This window comes from Ipomoea nil, unplaced genomic scaffold, assembly GCF_001879475.1.
Source record: "Ipomoea nil cultivar Tokyo-kokei standard unplaced genomic scaffold, Asagao_1.1 scaffold3256, whole genome shotgun sequence".
Taxonomy (NCBI): Eukaryota; Viridiplantae; Streptophyta; class Magnoliopsida; order Solanales; family Convolvulaceae; genus Ipomoea; species Ipomoea nil.
This window is the reverse complement of record NW_017619684.1, coordinates 474785-498305: the sequence shown is the minus strand read 5'-3', so window position 1 is coordinate 498305 and position 23521 is coordinate 474785. Positions and strand designations below refer to the sequence as shown.

The window sequence follows — 23521 nt, the reverse complement described above, 5'->3', positions numbered from 1 at the left end:
GAAGCACTTTTTGAGGGGGAACCTCAATCGAAAGATGCACTTCCCGAAAGAATCTCTGATGTTCAAGAACCCGAAGCTAATCTTAGTTCTCCTCAAGATCACCATACACAAGAACCTACTTTGGCAGAGCAACTCCTTCGTGAGTTGACACAAGAACCTGCTGATGTAGATATGGAGGCTAGATGCTTAAATCTTCCACAAGATCTTGGTTCACCGGAAAAGTCGAAAGAAGCGTCTGAAGCTTTAGTTGCTGCAACTTCTCATCCACAAGAACCTACCAATACAGAGCAGGTAATTCTGACACAAGAACCTGTGTTGGTAGACGAGACAACAGCTGTGAAAGTAGCAACTCCGACTGTCCCGAAGCCATCTGTCCCAGCTCTTGAAGTAACTGTTCCTGAACCTTCACCAGATCAACTTCTTAGAGAATCCATTGAAAGAGATTACCAACGAGTTTTGCAATGGCAAAAGTGGCGCACTGCACCTCTAAGGTCCTTCCTCGAAACCTTTGAAGCAATGCAAGACGAAGAAGAGTTTGCATTGAAATTGATTGAAACAGATGATGTTTGCAAGGCTCTACGGATTGAAGAAATTAACCGAGTATACTCCTACAAGATAACACATCGCACACTCGGGAAGGACAAAGCCCCACTTGTCGTGCCTCTCAACAAGCCTCCTTTGGATCCATCAGTTGAAGCTGAATTGAAACAGCTACGTTATGTCATGTTGCTCTCAAAGATCAAAGCTACCATGGAAAAGGAGCATCGAAATGATCCTAACTACAATGTTAGTGGCGCGAAAGATGCACATGGAAGAGAGATTGAAGAAGAAGAAAGTGATGAAGATGATGATGAAGATAATGATGAAGATGATGTTGTCGATACAGATGACAACGATGATGAGGATGATGACGATGATCATGATGATCAGTTGGGTAATACAGGTGCTCAAGAAGAAGAACCCGAAGACAGTCATACAATTTTGATTGGCCCTGACTATGACACCTGTCCTCAAAGATCTCCATTAAGAAAATTACCCTTTGACAGCGATGACCAGGACGAAGCTTCGAGTAAATATCATGAAAATCTGTCTCGAGCCATTGTTCCACATGTCCAACCTATGGACGAAACTCCAATCAACCAAGAGAAAGACAAAATACATGAGGACAAAATGGAAGCCTCACCTGGCTCAGCAAGTGGTGGAAAAAGGGAAGCACCACCTCAAGATGAACACACGGACACAACACCAACGAACATTGAGGTCGAATCGTCTGCAGATTCCCCACGGACTATCATGAACCTCATGAGAGGAACGGTTCATACAGCCGAGACCATACACAAATCCTACTTGACTCTACGAGAAAAGGACACGAAAGTTCTGGATGATTTGTGCAAAAAGGTCGATTTTCTGATAGGTGCACAATCTCAACCTCAGCCTCCACCTCCTACACAGCCTCAACCGCAACAACAAAGTCAATCAGATCACAAGATCCTTGAGAGAATGGCAAAAAAGCTCCATGATCTTGAAACTGCCACAAACAAGGTTGCACGGCAACAACACGAGATCAAACACTCTCATTTCAGTCTCAAAGAGCGTGTTGACCTAGCTTGTACAAAGATTGATACTTTTCATGACAATTCGTATCAACTAGGAGAATATGCTCTTCAAATTCTCAGGTATGCTCAGGATATCTTGGTTGCAATCAATAAGGTTTCCTATATACCTCCTACTACTTGTGCCGATGATGCCAAAAAGGGGGAAAAGAGAAATGACGACAACAATAAGGATGATGATCAGCCGAGAGATAATCAGCCGAGAGATAACACGAAAGATCAAACTCCAGAAGGAAGACACTCTCTCTCTCTCGAACACCAAGAGATTCTGGTCGAAGGAACCCAAATTCATCTCATCAACCATCCAGGTCTCGTGGTCAGTCTCGTGGTCGAAGATACCATGGTCGATACCAAACCAGAACTCTTAAGCCTCGCCAATCTTTCGGTTCTGAAGCTAAGTACATCTTCACAGGTCTGCCCAAGAGAGAACAGACGAAACTAAGGCAGAGACTCATGAGAGACAACAAAGTCACTATGGATGGAATTGGAAACTTTGTAGACTTTGTTCCATATGAAGAAGGCAGTGGCAAACGTTTTGAGGGTTGCAATAATCCTACTTGGTTGAAAACAAAGGACAATTATACAAGACAAAATCACATGAGCACCCAAAACGAGAGAATCAAAAGAGAAAGTAGAGAGCTGGGGAAGAAGCATGATGAAGAAATAAGAAGAAGAGATGATGAAGCAAGGGAAAGAGAAAGGATCAGAAATCTCATTGAAGATCTGTCAACCATAACCAAAGACTCTCCACAGAATGTCATTCACAATGCAGCTTTCAAAGTGCATAAAGAGTCAGGAAAAAGCTATCAAGAAGGCATGAATTCTTTTGAGCTAATTTCGTGGTGGAAGTCTGGAATTGTTGAAGGAAGCAACATTCGGGAAGCCTATAACAACTACACAAGCCTGAATATTAAGGGTGAACATGAAGAGCTTGTCAGGACTAATCCAATCAGAATCTTCAGAGCAAAGATCAATGAGAAGATAGACTTCAACAGGATGCAAAAGCTACAAAAGGAAAGGGATGACCAAGAAAACAAGGAAGAAGCTCAGCAGAAGTCAAAGCTCTTAGAAATGTAAGTTACCTTTCGTTCTGTTTTCATCATAAAGTTTTTGTAATGATCACATCTTTATATATGAAACTCTCATTGTCACACATCTCGTGCCACTTGTCTGAGTTATTGGTCCTTGTCTTTCTTTTATCGCTCTTATCTAGAAAGGACTTGTAAACTCTCGAGTATGGCTGTTTTATAATAGAAAATTCCTTATGGAATCTTTATCAGCCTTATAAGAAGAGTATAGGTTTTGGCATCATCAAAAAGGGGGAAATTGTTAGGAACTTTGTATTAGGATTTTGATGATACCAATGTAACGTAGAAAGTAGACCCCTAATTCTTAAAATTTTCAATCGCTACTTTCGTCCTAGACGAGAGTTGCCGTAACTCTCATGTAATTCGTGTTAAGCTAGACAAACACACGAAAATGAGTTATGTGTAGTTGATAGGGTGTCCAAGATGAAAGAAGACTCAAGACATGATCCACAGCAAGACATGATCCACAGCAACGAAAGTAAAGCAGAAGTTGTCAACGAAATGACAGACCTTTCAAGACAATCTCAACAAGCATTCTTTCTCATCAACGACAAGAAGAATGTCCTCTCTGTCTGATTTGACAACATCCTAGGACATTAAGGACCTCAATAAGGCACTCGATTACCAAGGAGCATTAAATGAGGGTGTACCATCTTCTGAAGCTAAAAGACAAAACCCTAATGCCTCCCATACCTTCAAACGGCTATAAAGTACCACCGCATTAATGGAGCATTTAATGCATGAGGCTCCCCGGTCCTTGTCCAATGGTTAAAAGGTTCAAAAATTTCATCTCCCTCAAACGGATGAATTTTCATCACCTATATAAACCCACCTTCATCAACTAAGAAGGTGCTGGTTCATTATCACTCGACTTACTTATTTACGAAAGCTCTTGAAATTTCTCAAATCCCCAAAAGCTTTTGTGAACCAGTTCTTAAGGTGCTAAGTTACTTGAAGAAGATCATTGATCATTTTCTTACACCTTAAAGGAAGTCTTGCATTTGTTCGAAGCAATCATCTCACGCAGTCAAGACTTCATCGTTGGAGAAATCAAGAAATTATTTTTCTACCAACCTCAACTCAAGAGAAGAAGTTGATAGAGGCGGAGTAAACTCGAGGAGTTGAAAAACCTACGAAGGTTGTCCGGCTTAGTGATCAAGGAAGTCTTTGTGTAATTGTACTAAAGAGTGATAGTGCAATCCTTCCAGCAGTTGTGGAAGAAGAGTGGAGTAGGCAACGTTTAGCCGAACCACTATAAAATCTCGTGTCCCTCCTATCTCTCTTACGCATTTATTTTCTGCTTTCATATCATTTCATTTATCTCCTTACCGAGAGTCTTCCTAATCAAGTAAACTCGTGCAAAGCTTTTATAACTAATCTATCTTATCCGCTGCGCCAAAACACCGAAAGGTGTCTTTTAGGGCATTTCACGAAAAGAGTCTATTCACCCCCCCCCCCCTCTAGATTCTCATTACATTCTATCGGGACCAACAGAGGAAGCTGGTGATTTTCTCGGATTGCCAACTTGTGTGCTCATCGTTGAAGACTATGGCTACCGATAACTCCTATGCAGGTTGTGTCCTCAAGAATGTTCTATCCTACAACGACAGTTTGAGAATGTGTCGTTTCATTATATTCATAGATCAGCGAATAAGCTTGCTCATGTGTTAGCAGAGAAGTTTCTTCACAGCCTGATCCTCTTATTTGGTTTACTGATGTCCTACTTGCTTGTATTCAACATTTGATACCTTGTTATTAATACAATGACGTTTTTTCCCTTAAAAAAAATTTAAAAACTTATCAAATTTATAATACAAAATATGTTATATATATATTTATTTTCCAAGTATTTTATACAAATATAATAAATATTAATATTTTGTTCAATACTTTCACATGATAACCTATTACACACATCTCACGACGCATGAAACATGTAGGGGAAAAACTACCAGTACAAAATATCAATAGATGCTTGTAAGATAAATAGTTAATAGTACAACTAAGATCCCATCATATACACAACAAGGCAAATATAAAGCTTCCTACACCATAATCTCATTGCACGATGAATCCATCTATGCTACCACCAATAACTCAATTGCACATAACACACTACCAATAATAATAAAAAAAAAAAAAAAAGGACATGTACTGAAGATGAAGACAATGACAATGCTACCCAAAAGAGAATTAAAAAATTTAAATCAAAAGTAGTATTTATTTAGACTATCATTTTTAGACTAAGTATTTAGACTAACGTTATTACAAAGTTGCAAACATTTATTTTAGTGACAATATAATCAATCTCTCATCTATTATCTTGCATTTATATACTTTAAATTACCGATTTAAATAAACAAATTCAATATTTATTTACCTATGCATGAACATCTCCGATATAATATTGCATTGATATACTTTGAAATACTTATTTAAAAATAATCATTGGGCATTATTCCATTCGTATTCTATTCGCGCAAAGTGCGTAAAAAAACTAGTAGATATATAGATATAGATATATAGATTGTCCTACTATATTACGAATAAGAATTTTGATGTAGAATTATAGTACGAATATGAAAGTAGGAAACCATATGTTCTATTAGAATTGTATTACACTATTTTATAATATTATTACCTCTGACGCAGAAAGAAAAAAGAAAAAGAAAAAAACAAAGCAGTTAATGCGCTAGCCGGTGTGTGCAGTGACTCGGCGCTGTTTATACAGGAATTGTGCCGCTCATTTCCACTTTCGATCTCTTTCGAGACCCACAAAAAAACCAATCTTTTGCCGGAAAAAAAAAACTACAAAAATCATTGAAAATTCGTCTATTATGATTTCTCTAAAGCGATAAAGCCTTAAAGTGGTATCTACACAGGTGTTCCTATTTGCACCACCCTTTGGTCAAAAGTGGGTATACAGTATCCTGAAATTGTAAAAAGGTGAAAACTTTTAATAATTAAATAGGTTGTATAAATAGTCAAATGAGAATTCATTTTATTATTTACACCACCTTGGTCAAACCTCATTTATGAGGTATAATTAATAATTTTTAAATTTAAAATTTAATTAATTAAAATATTAAATAAATAAATTACAAAAAAAGAAGAAGAAGATAAACCCGTCACCTTCTTCGGTGAGAAGGCAGCCTAGTGGATCGCCACCTCACCGGAGAAGGCAACCCAGGTAGCTTTCTACCTGGGTTGCTTCTCGGGTTGCCTTCTCAACGGAGAAGGCAATCCAGGTAGGTGAGAAAGCGACTCACTAGGCTGCCTTCTCACACGAGAAGGTGACGAGAAATTCTAATTTTTTTAAATTTTTTTTTTTAAACTGGGCTGCCTTCTCCGTTGAGAAGGCGACGAGTTCATCTTCACATCTGAAAAGTGTCAAATTGGCCCCCTAAGTCAAGTGGATAGTGCAATTGGGTCCCCAAAGTGAAAAAAGCTTCATTCAAGTCACCTAAACCTGTAAAATTGTTCAATTAAGTTCAATATGACTTGTTTAACAGGTTAAATCGATATGGTGTTGACATGTGTCTTTTTTATTTTATTTTTAAAAATAAATACTTTTTATTTATTAAAAATATTATTTTTTTATTAATTAATTTTAAAAATAATAATATTTTAAAAATTAAAAAATTAAAAAAAAAACAGCCACCGGTTGTCCGCGCCGGACAGCTGGTGGTTGTCTTCTTTCTTCACGCACAGCCGTGGCCGTACGGCCGTCTAAGGAAGACGGCCAAACGTCCATGGCCGCCTTCCTTAGATGATCGTGAAGAAGGAGGATAGCCACTAGTTGTCCAGTGCAGACAGCCGGTGGCTGTTTTTTTTTTTTTTTTTTTTTTTTTTTTATTTTTTAAATTTGTAATTATTATTATTATTTTAATTAATTAATTTATAATAAATAATATTTTTAATTTTTAATAAATAAAAAATATTTATTTTAAAAAATAAAATAAGAAGGACACGTGTCAACACCATATCGATTTAACCTGATAAACAAGTCATATTGGACTTAATTGAACAATTTTACCGGTTTAGGGGACTTAAATGGAGCTTTTTTCACTTAGGGGACCCAATTGCACTATCCATTTGACTTAGGGGGCCAATTTGACACTTTTCCCTTTTTTTTAATTAATATTTTGATTGTTAAAAAAATAAATAATAAATATTAATATTGACCACATTTAATGATGGTGGACTTTTCTATTTGCATCACCAATAAAACTATTATACCTATTAAAGGGGTGATGTAAATATCAAATCAATAGTTATGCTGTGGAAACGTGTTCACCATCCGCATGGTGAACACATGGGTAGATCCATAATTTCTATACTGTAGATTCATAATTTTTTTTTTTTTTAAATGTAGATTCATAATTTTGTTTTTCATTTGTTGTTAACGGGATAGATTCATAATTTCTAAGCTGTAGATTCATAATTTCTATACTGTAAATTCATAACATCTATACTGTAAATTTACAATTTCTGTACTGTAGATTCATAATTTCTATATCTATACTGTAGATTCATAATTTCTATACTGTAGATTCATAATTTCTGTACTATTGATTCATAATATCTGTAACAACAAACGAAAAACAAAATTATGAATCTACGTTTTCAAAAAAAAAATTATGAATCTACAGTATAGATATTATGGATCTACCTCTGTGTCCATGCATGAGTGGTGCAAATAGAATTATCCATCTACACCCATATTTAAAATAAAAATAAAAAATAAAAAATAAAAATCATCGGGGCGGGTTTAGCCTTTTAGGGTCCGCAGTCAACACAAATATCTTAAGACACTCTCTCTATCTCTTCTCTCAATTAAACGATCTCTCTCAGCCTCTGAGGTTTCAATCCTCAAAATTTACAGTTCTTTTTCATCAATATTTCATTTTCTCCGCCGCGAAGTTGCTTATTAGTCAAAGGCCGATGCTGCAAAGGAGATCGAGGCCAATCGGGAAAGATGCACAAGATTAGAAGAGAGCACAGTGCTAGCGTTAGGCCAATCGGGCTTAAACCCTAAGTTCCTCTAAAGAAAGGTATCACAAGATTCAAGTACCTCAATGGGTCAATAATCGATCTTTTATGTCAATCTGGAATTTATACTCTGAAAAGCTCAAAATGGAATTTTAATTAGATTATTAGTTTCAAAACTGGTTGTTAGTTCACTAGTAATGAGTGTGAAATTTGGGTGTTTTATTATTTTATTTTATTTTATTTATTCTAGTAATTTATTTCCAATTACTCATTTTCCTCTAGCTTCAAATATCCTACCATAATATCTTCTTGTTATCTTCAGTGCTATCATATTACCCTTTTAGCCTTTTTTGTTTATAGTTTGCTGGAAATGATTCGAGTATGTATGGATTTTGGAACTATTTGTACTTAACAGATTGACATAAAGCCTAGTAATCATGCTCAAAAAAATGTTGATAAGCATAAGATAAAGTGTTAAAGTAGCTTATGATCATTACATAAGGTTCAAAGGGATTTTTCTAGTGAACCTTCCCATTATTAACTTCATTTTGATTTTTATTGTGAGGATAACGGTAATATCTTAAAGAAATTGTGCCATTTTGAAGTCAATCTTTTATTTTTACTCGACTTAATTTTCTTAAATTTGTTAACAGGGCTCCTGTTGTGTGGTGGAAGGAAGAAGATGATGTGATGGGGTTTGATAGAGGGGCAACAACTATAAAGGATTGTTGTGAACTCACCTTTGGATGTATGTTTCAAGGGCAGAAATTAATCAACATCTTGGGAGTAACTTTACCAAGAAGAAAAAGAATATCATGATGTGTTTGAATAGCACAGATAGCTAATAAAGGAGGCTTAAAAGGTTGGAAGTATTTTGTTGTTGTGGATGATGTGTAGACCAAGCAAGACAGGAATTACTTGAAATTTGTTTTCTCCAACAAAATGGGAGGCAATAGAGTCCTCTTCACAACTTAGCATGGGCATGCAGCTATACGCAGATACCTTCTCGTAAACTGCACCCTTCAAAATTTGTAAGAAATGAGGATAGTTGGAGTTACTGTTGAGGAAGGGTTTTATCAATGAAAGTTGCTTTATTGGGCTTGAAAGGGACGGGGAATGCATTGCTATAAAATGCGGTGGACTCCCACTTGCAGAAGTAGTGATTGTTGGTGTCTTTGTCCAATACACTAGCAACAATTGCTATTGCAAGTGGTAATCCATTGCACTTTATAGCTATATATGTTTCTGCCCTCTTTTAGCTCAAAAGGACAACTTTCCTTGAGAAAAACCTTCTTCTAGTAACTCCCAACTTTCATCATTTCTTTAAAATTTTAAAGAGTGTGTGACTTACAAGCAGAATCTGCATATATAGCTACATTCTCATGCCGAGTTATTAAGAGATTCTACTCCCTCTCATGTTATTGAGAAAAACATTTTTCAAATATTTCTAGTCTTGTGGTCCACACATCATCCAGGACAATGAAATGCTTACCACCCTCTAAAAATTCCTTTATTTTAGTAGTTAAATGCTCTTCAGGCATATCATGGTACTTCTTTTTCTTCATTATTTTCGCACTCTCAAGCAGCTCGACATCATGCGTGGAGTTTGCATTCTCTTCTTGAATCATTGTGTAAAATTTACAACTAAATATGCATTTTCCTCACTTTATTTATATAATTATCCTTCATGTTAATTTATTCCTTGATTGAGATTTGATTTTTGGGGGATTATGGATTTTGAAGTGATTTTTTGGTTGTTTAGGTGAAAAATGATGTTTTGGAGTCAAAGGGGGGTAATGATGATTTTTTGGTTGTTTAGCTTGCTGGAAATTGGCTGCTGGAAGGTGGCTGTTTGGTGCTGCTTGGTGAGTCCATCACTGAGTCAACTCTTGTGTGACAGGTTGTTCAGGTTTGTTCTTTCACTCATTTGTATTTTATGATTTCGTTATGATGTTTTGTATAGTCCAGTGACAGTTACCAGACCTGATACTTTGACCACATGTTAGCTTTTAATGCTAAATAATGTTTTGGCATTTCATTTTCCATTACCGATTCTTGTATCTCAAGCTTTGTTACCTAGCGTTAAACCCACAATTATGCACCTGAATGGAATTAAGTCAGAGAAGCTTGAAGCTTTCAACACATTTTTGGAAGGAAAAAGAGAAATGCTGATGACCACCATGCAAATTATTTCTTTAATATTGCTCATACTTGGGTCTGATGTAAATTTCGAACTTGAAATATTGGCATTATGAATTCGGGTTTTAAGAGGCAAAATTGTTGTCTTTATTTCTTCTCTATCCAATGGTGTGGTATGCTTATGATTTTCAAAATTTTAAAGTTTGAGCTTCATAAAGTATAAAGAAAATGAAATTAAGATAGACAAGATTAAAAGGGGAGAAACTAAGAAAGGGATGCAAAAGGAAGAAGAAAGGTTTACTATGAAATAATCCATTGAAGGAATGCAAATGGTAGAAGAATGGTTTATTATGAAATGATCCATCGTTGGCCTATAGGTGAGATTATGGGCCCTAATGCATTTAGGACTTGACCATAGAGCCATTTTAGAATTGGGATTGGACTTGACCATAGAGTCATTTCAGAATTGGGATAGGACTTGACCATAGAGCCATTTTAGAATTAGGATTAGGATACATATTGAGTCAGGTCAAGCTTCTAATTTAGTAATTATATTAGCAATTCATTTGTCATTTGAGTTAAGCATATAATAGATTTGTTAATTGTGAAAGCATACATTGCAAATAATAGATTTGTTTACTATAAAAGGATGCATTAACAATAATGTTTCATACATAATTAAAAGCACAACACAATTAAAATGATAGAAAAATGTCCAACAACTTTAAAATTCATAAAAAGAAAAAAAAAACCAAAAATACAAAATAAAATTATACTAAAATAGAAAACTAGACCCACTTATTCGCAAACCCTAGGTTCTTGCTTAAGCATATGTAACACCTTTGTTTGGCTGCCGCAGTTACTTCAACGAACTTCTAAAGTTTGTAGTCACCATTGTTTCATGTGTCAACCACTATTTGGTGTAAAACTCCTCCATAACCACCTAAATTTACTTTTGAAACCCTTTAATCACAAACAAAAACTTGTAGATTCATCACCAGCAAAGCCTTGTCCAACCTTTATCACATCATTACTCCTTAGATCTCCCACCTAATACTCACCTATCACCAACTCCCAACATTACCAATACCACAAAACTACTTTATAAGAACGAGTTGCTGCCTTCCCCAAAGCTTTCTTGGTACCCGCACGGGTGAGGGGGTGAGACTAGCTTAGTCTCTAAAGTTTATAGTCATCATCATTGTTTCATGTGTCAAGTGTCAACCACTATTGTTGTAAAAGTCCTCCATTACTCCCTAAGTTCACTTTTAAAACCCCTTAATCACATATAAAAATTCGTAGATCCATCACCCATAAGGCCTTGTCCAACCTTCAAAACACCATTACTCCTTAGATTTCCCACCTAATACATTGCATCACCAATAAGGCCTTGTCCAACTCTCACCATTCCATTGCCACATAACTACTTTCGGACCAAAAAGGCAATATTCCCTTTCTCGAGTAGGAGGAAAAAAAAAAAGATAAGAAAGAACTTATGCTCTCCCCAAAGCCCTCATGTGTCGGCCACTATTGGTGTAAAACTCATCCAAAACTCTCTAAAATTACTTTTGAAAACTGACCTTTAACTACACTGTACTACATACAAAAATTCTTGTAGATCTATCGGAAGCAAAGCCTTATCGATCCTTCAAAGCACCATTACCACTTAGATCTCCCGCCTAACACTCATCCATCACCAACTCTCACCATTAGCATTGCCACAAACTACGTCCGGACCAAAAAGACAATATTCCCCTTCTCCACTAGGAGGGAAAAAAAAAAAAAGATAAGAAAGAGTTATGCACCCCCTCCCCCTCCCCAATCCACCCACCCAAATCCTCTTGATAGGAGACGACACACAAATAGAAGCCAAAAAATTTCAAGAAAAAAAGCCTATATAGAGCGGAAAGAACTAACTCTCTCTCTCTCTCTCTCTCTCTCTCTCTAAAGTTTTTAGTCATCTCCATTGTTTCTGGAGTCAGCCCCTGTTAGCATAAAACTCCTCCACAATTTCCTAATTCACTTTTGAAATCCCTGAACCACATCCAAGAATTTATAGATCCATCGCCAACAAAGAATTGTCCAACTTTCAAAATACCATTATTCTTTAGATCTTCCACTTAATATTTCTCTATCACCACAAAACTACCTTCGGACAAAAATGGCAACATTACATTTCTCCACAAGGAGAACAAAAATAAAAAATAAAAAAATAAAAATAAAAGCACCTCCACACTGGCGTATTGGTAGCAAAGACAACATTCCCCTTCTCCACTAGGAGGGGAAAAAACAAGGCCGGTCCCGGCCATGTTTTGCCGGTGCGACCGCACAAGGCCCCCAATTTTTGGGGCTCAATTTATTTTTTTTTTAAAAATACTTTAGATATAATCTATTATTTTTTATACTAAATAATTATTATTTTTTTAACTTATAGATTGGTCTTAATTTTAAATGGAAATAAAATATTAGAAGCAATTGACATTGAAATTTAGTGAAAGATTTTGTATTTAAATATGAAATCAAAATTTTGGGGAATAATTTTCTATTTAAATATGAACAAAAAATTGCATTTTTATATTAACTTTTGAATTTTATTATTTCTTTGTTAATTTTTTATGCAATATATTTGGACAAAAAAATTTAATTGCATTTTTATTTTTGTTATAGAATATAATAACTTGTAGTCCAAATAGATTTGAACTCAATTATCTCAGGAGATTTTCTATATCTTCTAGACTTCTATCTCTATCTTTTAAGGTCTTTTGAGATCATGTTTATTACCTTTATAAATAGAAATTTCTATCGTTATAGCGAAATTTAAATATTTAAAAATTGTCTCCCCCCCCTCCCCCCCCCTATGTTCTTGTCTCAATATTATTGTTTTTGTCTTTGCAGTTTACTCTATTATATTTAAATTGCATCTCAAAACAAAAAAAAAAAAAAAAGAAAGAAGATGAAGGTCCATATTAAACTATTAGACATGACTTCTATTTTTAATGGAACGACACTGAAAAAAAAAAGAAAGATAAGAAAGAGTTAACCCCCATCCACCCACCCAAATCCTCTTGATAGCAGACGACACATGAGCCTCTATAGAGAGGGGAAAGAACTAACTCTCTCTCTAAAGTTTTTAGTGTTAGCCCCTATTAGCATAAAACTCCTCCACAATTCCCTAATTCACTTTTGAAATCCGTTAACCATATACAAGAACTTGTAGATCATCCCCAACAAAGCATTGTCCAACTTTCAAAATACCATTACTCTTTAGATCTTCCACCTAATATTTCTCCATCAACAACTCCCAGACCACCATTACCATCACCACAAAACTACCTTCGGACAAAAAAAGGCAACATTCCATTTCTCCACTAGGAGAACAAAAAAAAAAAAAACAAAAAAAAAAAAAAAAAACACCTCCACAATGACGTATTGGTAGCAAAGAACGCATTAAGAGAAGTCAAGAAATTTCAAAAAAAATAATAAAAAATTTGCCTCTAGATAGAGAGGAGAGAGCTAGAGAGCTCTCTCCTCTCTGAACCCCACCAGGCCACCCCCCTCCCCCAACTCTCTCTATATATAGAATGACAAACAATGAAATATTGAAAACATAGGTTTGTTAGGGTTAATATAAACATATTTATAGACTAATTATCCCCCTTCCCCCCTCTCCCTTCGCTTTCTCTTTCTCTCTAGAAGGACAAACAACGAATGATCGTAGTGATACATTTGTTTGGCTTTATATAAATATATTTATAGATTAATTATTTAAAGTTTTCTTTGTCAAATTAGCATTGGTACTTAGAATTTTAGGTGCACTCATATATCTAATTGTGTCGAATATTGTTAATAGTACCTTGTAAACAAAAAAAAAAAAAAAAAAAAAAAAAAAAAAAAAAGGAAAAATTGTCCTTTATATATATGATTGTATTTGATACTTACGATACACTGAAACTTCAGAAGATTAGTGTTTACTTATATATTTTGAACACTTTTTGTCACGCCCCACTTCTAGGACATGACCCGACCATATCGCTACATGAAAACCTGTAACAATACGAAGCCTAGCCATACATACCTCTCGTAACCTTCATAACAACACTTGAATACATAATAATTCCTCACTTTTATGGCAAATATAAACAACTAGTTCTTCCAAAAAACTCACCAAATCACCACTATTAATTATTTACAATCAAGACTAGCATGAAAAAACGCAACAAGCACCAAAACCAAGCACAATGGTTTACCAAAATACAAAGGGCGAACGGGAATATCCAAAACAAACAAAAATCTGTGATAAGCTCCAATAATAGGACTAGGTCTCCTAGTTTCAAAAGTCGCCTTCGAGACCCCACCACTTGTGGTCGTGGTATTCACATGTCCTTAACTACTCTAAAACATGATGAAAATACAAATAATGAGCTAATGCCCAGTGAGTGGTACTCCTCTCAACCCCGAATCAAGTAACCCCAATATAAAACAAGAAGCTTTAGAGTAATAACTAGATGCAAAACTCGATCTTTAAACTATATCGAAGTTATAATATACTTCCATCATACTATACACAAGTTCACAAAACAAGAAACTTTAGCTACATGGGAATCAACAATATTTCATAATACAACACTTTTAAAAGCACAAATCATTCCTTAACATATGACTCATTGGAAACCTACAACCACCATTATCGGCATAATGGTCCAAAAAGACATGACGACTCGGAATGAGTCAGGCTCGACGATTCAGAATGAGCCGGATAGAATGTTCCAACAAAGAATTCAAAAGATTCGACGATTCAGAATGAGTCAAGCTCGACGATTCAGAATGAGCAATTAGAAACGTTCCAAGCCGAACATAACCAACGACAAAATGTAGGTTGCCTCATGAGTTTAGCCAAACATTAAAAAAAATTCTCAAAGAGTCCATTGTAGCAAAAATCATTTCTTTAAAATCACATAACAAAGTTCATATTTCCAAAATAGTATATATATATATATATATATATATATATATATATATATATATATATATATATATATATAATTTTAACCAAATAGGGTCCCAAGCCCTTACTTTCTTAAAATTGAGTTGTACCGAACTTACAATAATTTATAATGATACTCTCAATACATAAGTTTTTCAAATTACAAACTATTCTCTCAAAATAGCATAAAAATACATAACTTATTGCACCGAGTTTTTCAAGTCACATATTTTCCTCAAGATACATAATATTTCCAATTATAGATCATAGGTTTATCAAACTAAAAAATATGCAATGTATAAACCCTTCCCAAATTAATAATTTTCTTAGTACATAAATCTTTTCCAAAATAATTTCTAAGGGGTTGGAGTAGCTTAAGGCTGTGTTTGGAAACCCGGAAAATGATTTCTGGAAATCATTTTCCGAGTTTTTGGTGTTTGGCTACACCTGGAAAATCCAGTCAACGGAAAACATTTTCCGTCGACTGGGGAAAATAAGCTCAATTTGGCGGAAAATGACTTCCGCCAAATTTGGGCGGATTAAAATATTTAATTATACCATTCTACTCATTTTCCAGAAAATGAACCAAACACACCAAAACAGTTTTCCAAATGCAACCAAACACTGGAAAAGGAAAATGTTTTTCGGAAAATGACTCATTTTCTTCCATTTTCCAGAAGTCATTTTCCTGCTTTCCAAACGGACCCTAACGGGAAAATGAAACAAACACACAGTATGTTAGCATAACATCGAAACCACGGCCTACCACCTGTACAGTAGCCACAAACCATTCTATCGTCTCTACACATAGTGAGAATTTTAGTCAAAAATTTAGCTTAACAACCATTCCGAAAACATGTACAGTTCCAACAAACCTAAACACAATTTCAGTCCAGACTTCAGCTTAGCATTTCAGACCCAAAACATATCATAGTCGAAAATATTTTAACTCATACTAACCCTAAAATGGGTATTCAAAGTAGTGGAGATTATTCCATAATAAGTTATGGGTTTTGTAAAATAAGGAGAGAAGAGTTAATCACTTACCTAAAACATCCAAATTTTAGCTATTTAGCTCACCCAAATCCTCCTTGTCAAAAATCCCTAATATTTTCAAACATAAATCTTAGGGCTCCAATAATAAACTCAACTAAAAAACAGTGAAATATAGAGGTTATACTCACCTAAAATACTCCAATAACTTTGAGATCTAAGCTTGAAGAAGATGGAGATCAAAGCTTCAAGGTTTTTCCTTCCCCTATCTCTCTAGCCAATCCTCTCGTTTTTTTTTTTGTCCTTTGAAATGATATCTTTCTCCAAAAGCCAACGTGGTTCCTTATCAATCGTTATACCCTGCACCACGGCACGCGTAGCACTGTGCGTCTCGCGCCTCCCAAAACGATGTCGTTTTGGTAAGTTATGTAGGAAATTGACGCGATTATGTGTATTTGTTTATAAATTGTGTGTATTTGTTTATACAATTCTGTGTATTTGTTTATACAATTATGTACATTTTTTTTACAATCATGTACATCTTTTTTATACAATTATGTACATCCGAAACAGGAAATTTTTGTGTATTATGTTAAGAGTTGATGTTTATTATTATGTTAAAAGTTTATGTATATTATGTATTATGTTAGATTATATGTATTATCTTTTTTAAAAAAGTATGTGTATTTTGTTATACAATTATGTACATTCATTTATACAATTATGTGTATTCTAGTATAAAATTATGTACATTTTTGAACATAAGATTTTTTTTTACAGAAAATTAACCGCGAACACAGGGTAGCGAAATTTCAGAAAAAAAAAAAAAAAAAAAAAAAAAAAACTGAAACGACGTCGTTTTGCATCAGGGCGCACAATGCAATGTGCACCCTGGTGTAGGATATAAATTGCCGTTCCTTATCCTTTAAGTGTGAAGAAGGTTAATTTGGTAATTTTATCCAATATCAAAATAAGAAGCTTTGACACTTAATAAAACATAAGTATAATTGCATTTATAAGAAAGTGGGTATTACAATCTCCCCACCTTAAATTAAGTTTCGTCCTCGAAACTTACTTACCTTCAAACTTGAAGAGTTCAGGATATCTATCCTTCATATCATCTTCCTTTTCCCATGTTGTTTCTCTTGGGGTATGATGTGACCATTGCACTTTAACAAATGGGATTACTTGGGACCTCGACACTTGTTCCTTTCGATGAATGATGCGAAGAGGTACTTCTTCATAAGTTAAGTCATCCCTAACTTGAAGTGGTTGATACTCCACCACATGACTCAGATCTGCAATGTACCTCCGTAGCATTGATACTTGGAATACATTGTGAACTCCAGCTAATTGTGGTGGTAGTTCTAGCTCATAAGCCAAACTACCAACTCTACTCAGAATCTCAAACGGTCTAATGTAATGTGGACTTAATTTCGCTTTCTCTCCAAACCATATTACTCCTCGAGTTGGTGAAACCTTTAAATACACCAAATCCCTAACTTTGAATTCCAATTCTCTTTTTTTCAAGACAACCCAGCTCTTTTGCCTGTCTTGAGAGGCTTCAATTCTTTTCTTAATTAATTTAATCTTCTCAACTATGAGTTGTACAAGTTCTAGTCCTAAGATCTTTCTTTCTCCAACTTCATCCCAATATAAAGGAGATCTACACTTCCTTCCATATAAAGCTTCAAATGGTGCAATTCCTATACTTGATTGGTAGCTATTGTTATATGCAAACTCAATCAAAGTTAAGTATTTACTCCAACTACCCTTGAAATCCAAAACACAAGCTCGAAACATATCCTCCATGGTCTGAATTGTCCTCTCAGTTTGCCCCTCTGTTTGTGGATAAAATGCAGTGCTTAATCTTAATTCAGTCCCCATGACTCCTTGTAATCTTCACCAAAACTTTGACACAAATCTAGAGTCCCGGTCAGATACTATACTAACAGGTACACCATGTAGCCTTACAATTTCATTCACATACAACTCAGCTAGGTCATTCAATGCAGTTGTCTTCTTAATAGGTAAAAAATGTGCAACCTTAGTAAGTCGATCCACAATAACCCAAATGGTATTTTTCCCATGCTGACTGTTCGGTAATCCACTCACAAAATCCATAGATATATGTTCCAACTTCCACTGAGTATCTCTAGGGGTTTGAATAATCATGCAGGTCTTTGGTGTTCAGCTTTGACTTGTTGACATACCATGAATCTAGCCACAAAGTCAGCAATATCCCGCTTCATACCACTCCACCAGAAATTATTTTTCATATCTCTATACATTTTGGTAGCACCTAAATGTATTGAGAAGTGGGACTGATGAGCCTCCTTTAAAATATCCTTCCTTATCTCAACATCATTTGGAATGCATAGTCGGGACTTGAAATATAGGGATCCCTCATCGTGAATACCAAACTCTCTTAGGTCACCCGCTTGAACTATTTCCCGAATCTTAATGAGCTTAGGATCTAGAACTTGGGCCGCTTTGATGCGATTTAATAATACCGGTTTTGCAGTCATAGTTGCCAAAATTCCTCCTTGCTTATCTTGCGAAATAACCTCAACTTCCAAATCTTGCAAGTCTTTCAACAATTGGGTTTGAGCGGTTACCATTGTCACATTAACCGTGGAGGACTTACGACTTAAAGCGTCATCTACCACGTTAGCCTTACCTAGATGATAGTTAATAGAGATATCGTAATCTTTGATTAGCTCCAACCATCGCCGTTTTCTCATGTTTAATTCCTTTTAGGTAAAGAGGAACTTCAAACTCTTGTGGTCCGCCGTGAATATTTGACAAGATTCTCCATATAGGTAGTGCCTCCAAATTTTTAAAGCAAATACCACAATTGCTAGTTCTAAGTCCTGAGTGGGGTAATTAACTTCATGGGGCTTCAATTGTCGGGAGGCATAGGCTACCACCTTATCATTTTGCATCAACGCACATCCTAATCCTCTTCTTGATGCATCATAATAAATTACAAATCCTCCTTCCCCAGATGGTAGGGTTAAGATAGGTGCACTAACCAATCTTTCCTTTAATTCCTGAAAGCTCTTCTCACACTCCTCATCCCAATCAAACTTAATACCCTGCTGAGTTAACCGAGTCAATAAAATAGCTATTAATGAGAAGTCTTTCACAAATCTCCTGAATTAACCTGCTAAACCCAAAAAACTCCTTATTTCTGTGACATTAGTGGGTCTCGGCCATTGCGTTATCGCTTCAACTTTACCCGAGTTCATAGAAATCACATGACCAAGAAAAGATACCTCCTTAAGACAAAATTCACATTTACTTACTTTGGCATGCAATTCATTTTCCTTCAAGGTATGCAAGATGATTCTCAGATGTTGAGCATGCTCTTCCTTACTCTTTGAATATACCAAATGTCATCAATAATACCACAACAAATTTGTCCAGAAATGGCTTGAGGAGCCTATTCATTAAATCCATAAAGAAAGCAAGAGCATTAGTTAAACCGAACGACATCACAAAAAATTCATAATGGCCATACCAGGTCCTAAAAGCAGTCTTGGGTACATCACTAGCTTTAACCTTCAATTGATGGTACCCTGATCTCAAATCAATTTTTGAGAAGTATTTAGCACCTTGAAACTGGTCAAATAAATCATCTATGCGAGGTAGAGGATACTTGTTCTTCATAGTAACTTTATTCAATTCCTGATAGTCAATACACAATCGCAAGCTACCATCTTTTTTCTTCACAAATAACAGTGGTGAACCCCAAGGGGATACACTAGGTCTAATAAATCCCATATCAAGCAACTCTTGCAATTGCACCTTTAACTCACGTAGCTCAGATAGTTCCATGTGGTAAGGGGCCTTTGTTATTGGAGTGGTTCCGTGAACAACCTCTATTTCAAACTCAATTTCTGTATCTAGAGGTAATCTAGGTAAATGCTCTGGGAACACATCCGGAAATTCCTTAACAACTGGGATATCATCTAACTTAACTTCTTTATGGTGGGTATCCATTATATAAGCCAAAAAACCGATATAGCCTTTTCTCAATTATTTCTTAGCCTTCAATGCTGGAATTACTTTTAGTGGCACCCTCGAAACCAACATCCCACTCCTAGGAAAGTGTTCCTAAGTAAAAATAGGTTGCCCAGGAATTTGAAATACCACCTTCCTACGAGCACAATCAATGAAGGCCAGGCATAGTTTTTGGATAGCCAATCATTCCTAATATCACATCAAAATCCTGCATATCTAGTCGAATTAAATCAATTGACACCTCGCTCCCATTAAGTTGTAGATGACAATCTTGAAACCAAGTGTCTGTCACCACAATCTTCCCCATCGGGGTATTAACATATAAAGGTTCACTCAACTTCTTAGCTTGCAAATTTAAGCTCTTTGCAAACTTCTCAGAAATAAAACAATGCGAAGAACCAGAATCACACAACACATAAGCATCCACAGTGTTTAGGGGAATAATACCTGCAACCACATTAGCCAACTCATGAAACTTGTGAGCATACTCCAACACAGTGATACTTCCTTACTTTAAATCTAGAAACTCATTTTCCTTGATTGTCTTCAAACTGTCAGGGAAGAAATTGTCAAAGAAAATCCTTTTTGAAATCTTGCCAATTAACACCATCAGGGTGGGCATCCCTTTCTACCTCCCACCAATGCTCAACATTCCCTTGCAATAAAGGGATATCTACTACTACCTTGACGTCGTTAGGGTATTGCATTGCATCAAATAATTTTTCCAATTCCTTAATCCATCTCTTTGCTGATGTGGGATATGGGCCACCACTAAAGGTAGGGGGGTTCACTTGCCTAAACCTTTAGAAATATGAAGACTGGGTAGTGACATCTTGTTGTCCTTGATGTTGTCGAATTATATTAGCTACAATTATACTGATCCCAATGATATCTGCTTGTGTTGCTAATGGTGGTGTATTTGGCAAGGTAGTTGGGGGAGCCGTAGGTGTTGTACTAAGAGGGGCAGTAGCTCCAGGATTCACTCCAAGAACTGGGGGACTCCTTGATGGCCCTACATCCACAGGTATGTTCCGAATAGGCAACACATTTGTCGACGGCCTACCTCGATGAGTTCGACCACGTGTACGAACACCCCTCCTAATCATAGTAAAACAACAATCCCTAAATTCACAACAGAGAGAAAGTATGACAAAATTTGAAAAAATGTTTAGGGATCCACATCCAAAACTTGCTCAAAGCCTAAACTTATCAGCCACTAGGTTAAAGCCTAATCTTGCAAAAATTCAAACTTAAGTTCTTGACCAACTAAAGATTTAAACGTAGGCTCTGATACCAACTCTGTCACGCCCCACTTCTAGGGCATGCCTCGGTCATATCGCTACATGAAAACCTGTAACAATACGAAGCCTAGCCATACATACCTCTCGGAACCTTCATAAGAACACTTGAATACATACTAATTCCTCACTTTTATGGAAAATATAAACAACTAGTTCTTCCCTAAAAACTCACCAAATCACCCCTATTAAATATTTACAATCAAGACTAGCATGACAAAATGCATTACAAGCACCAAATCCAAGCACAATGGTTTACCAAAATACAAAGGGTGAACGGGAATATCCAAAAGAAACAAAAATCTGTGATAAGCTCCAATAGTAGGACTAAGGCTCCTAGTTTCACATGTCCTTAACTACTCTGGAATATGAGGAAACCCAGTAAATGGTACTCCTCTCAACCCTGGATCAAATAACCCCAATATAAAACAAAAAGCGTTAGAGTAATAACTAGATGCAAAACTCGATCTTTAAACTATATCGGAGTCATAACATACTTCCATCGTACTATACACAAGTTCACAAAACAAGAAACTTTAGCTACATGGGCATCAAGAATATTTCATAATACAACACTTTCAAAAGCACAAATCATTCCCCAACATATGACTCATTGACAACCTACAACCACCATTATTGGCATAATGGTCCAAAAAGATTCGACGATTCGAAATGAGTCAGGCTCGACGATTCAGTATGAGCCGAATGGATCGGAACGTTCCAACAAAGAATTCAAAAGACTCGACGATTTGGAATGGGTCAAGCTCGACGATTCGGAATGAGCAATTAGGAACGTTCCAAGCCGAACATAACCAACAACAAAATGTAGGTTGCTTCATGAGTTTGGCCAAACGTTCAAAATAATTCTTATAATCAAATAGCCCATTGTAGCAAAAATTATTTCCTTAAAATCACATAACAAAGTTCATATTTCCAAAATAGTATATATATATATATATATATATATATATATATATATATATATATATATATATATATATATATATATATATATATATATATATATATATATATATATATATATATATATATATATATATATATATATATATATATATATATATATATATATATATATGGATGCACTCAGGTGCGAATAAGTTCCCAGGAAGGAATATGCGAACGAATCAGCGTGCGACACGTGTCCAGATCTAATAACTTAAAAAAAATACGGTGGCATTTTCGTAAATAATTGAACATCGATGTGCAAGTAAAATCACTTACAAGTGCACCTAGTTTCACCTATAAGTGCATGTAATTTTGCCTTGTTAGCATTCACTTTCCGCAAATATTTATGCACTTGGGTGTGCTTATAACTATAGGTGCAACTATTTATAACTATAGGTGCAACTACTTATAACTATGGTGCACCTACTTTCACCTATAAGTGCATGTACTTTGCCTTGTTAACATTCATTGATCTGAGTTCAGCGGGTAGTAATACCCCTGAAAACCACTCGCAAACATTTATACACCTAGGTGCAACTACTTATAACTATGCGTGCAACTACTTAGAACTATATGTGCAACTAAGTATTGATGCTCAGTGTAAATTTTTACTTGCACCTATAATACATTTTACATGAACTTGTAATACATTTTACTTGCACTTCAATGTTCAATTATTTACGAAAATGCCACCGAGTTTTTTTTTTAAAATCAGTGTTTCTCATCCATTAGATCTGAACACGTGGACGGACAAAATTCATTCCTATTTCGCGCCTGAGTGCGATTATATATATATATATATATATATATATATATATATATATATATATATATATATATATATATATATATATATATATATATATATATATATATATATATATATATATATAGGATTATTTTCAAATACAAACACCCCTTAAAATACAAACCCCCTTAAAATACAAACTGTGTGCATTTAAGTATGTTAATGTGTGCACGAGCTTTGATGGACGGTTGTGATTTTTTCCTCCTATGCGCTGTGTGCATGTAAGTATGTTAATGTGTGCACGAGCTTTGATGGATGGTTGTGATTTTTTTCTCATACGCGCTGTGTGCTTGTAAGTATGTTAATTTGTGCATGAGCTAATCCCATAAATTGTTGACAGTGCTCCTTGTGTGCGTGTAAGTATGTTAATGTGTGCACGAGCTCAAGTTTGTTTTTTAAGAGGGAATTGTATTTTAAGGGGGTTTGTATTTGAAATTTTGAATGCAACCCTATATATATATATATATATATATATATATATATATATATATATATATATATATATATATATATATATATATATATATATATATATATATATATATATATATATATATATATATACATATATGAGATCAAAAAGGCTTGATTCAAGCCCGAGCTCGTGTGCG

The 23521-nt window shown here is 35.3% G+C and overlaps 4 long non-coding RNA genes across 5 annotated transcripts in view; 1 reads left to right on the top strand and 3 right to left on the bottom strand.

The window, feature by feature from the left end:
- Nucleotides 1-9816, bottom strand: part of LOC109169207 — a 73389-nt gene extending 63573 nt beyond the window's left edge. Inside the window, exon 1 of the long non-coding RNA XR_002052201.1 lies at nucleotides 9743-9816. This is a non-coding gene — a long non-coding RNA (uncharacterized LOC109169207). The remainder of the gene's footprint in view (nucleotides 1-9742) is intronic.
- Nucleotides 1-9993, top strand: part of LOC109169205 — a 76628-nt gene extending 66635 nt beyond the window's left edge. The window contains exons 2-3 of one of the 2 annotated variants that reach the window (XR_002052199.1): nucleotides 8347-8441; nucleotides 9456-9993. This is a non-coding gene — a long non-coding RNA (uncharacterized LOC109169205). Of the gene's footprint in view, nucleotides 1-8346; nucleotides 9325-9455 lie in introns of both variants that reach the window. The other variant, XR_002052198.1, reaches the window with a different exon arrangement.
- A 3880-nt stretch (nucleotides 9994-13873) lies between these two features.
- LOC109169208 lies at nucleotides 13874-21315 on the bottom strand. Its single transcript, XR_002052202.1, has 3 exons — nucleotides 21284-21315; nucleotides 17728-17733; nucleotides 13874-13953 (listed from the first exon to the last, which is right to left on the bottom strand). It is a non-coding gene; the product is annotated as an uncharacterized LOC109169208 (long non-coding RNA).
- LOC109169209 lies at nucleotides 14203-16080 on the bottom strand. Its single transcript, XR_002052203.1, has 3 exons — nucleotides 16001-16080; nucleotides 15864-15920; nucleotides 14203-14224 (listed from the first exon to the last, which is right to left on the bottom strand). It is a non-coding gene; the product is annotated as an uncharacterized LOC109169209 (long non-coding RNA).
- Nucleotides 21316-23521: the final 2206 nt, after the last annotated feature.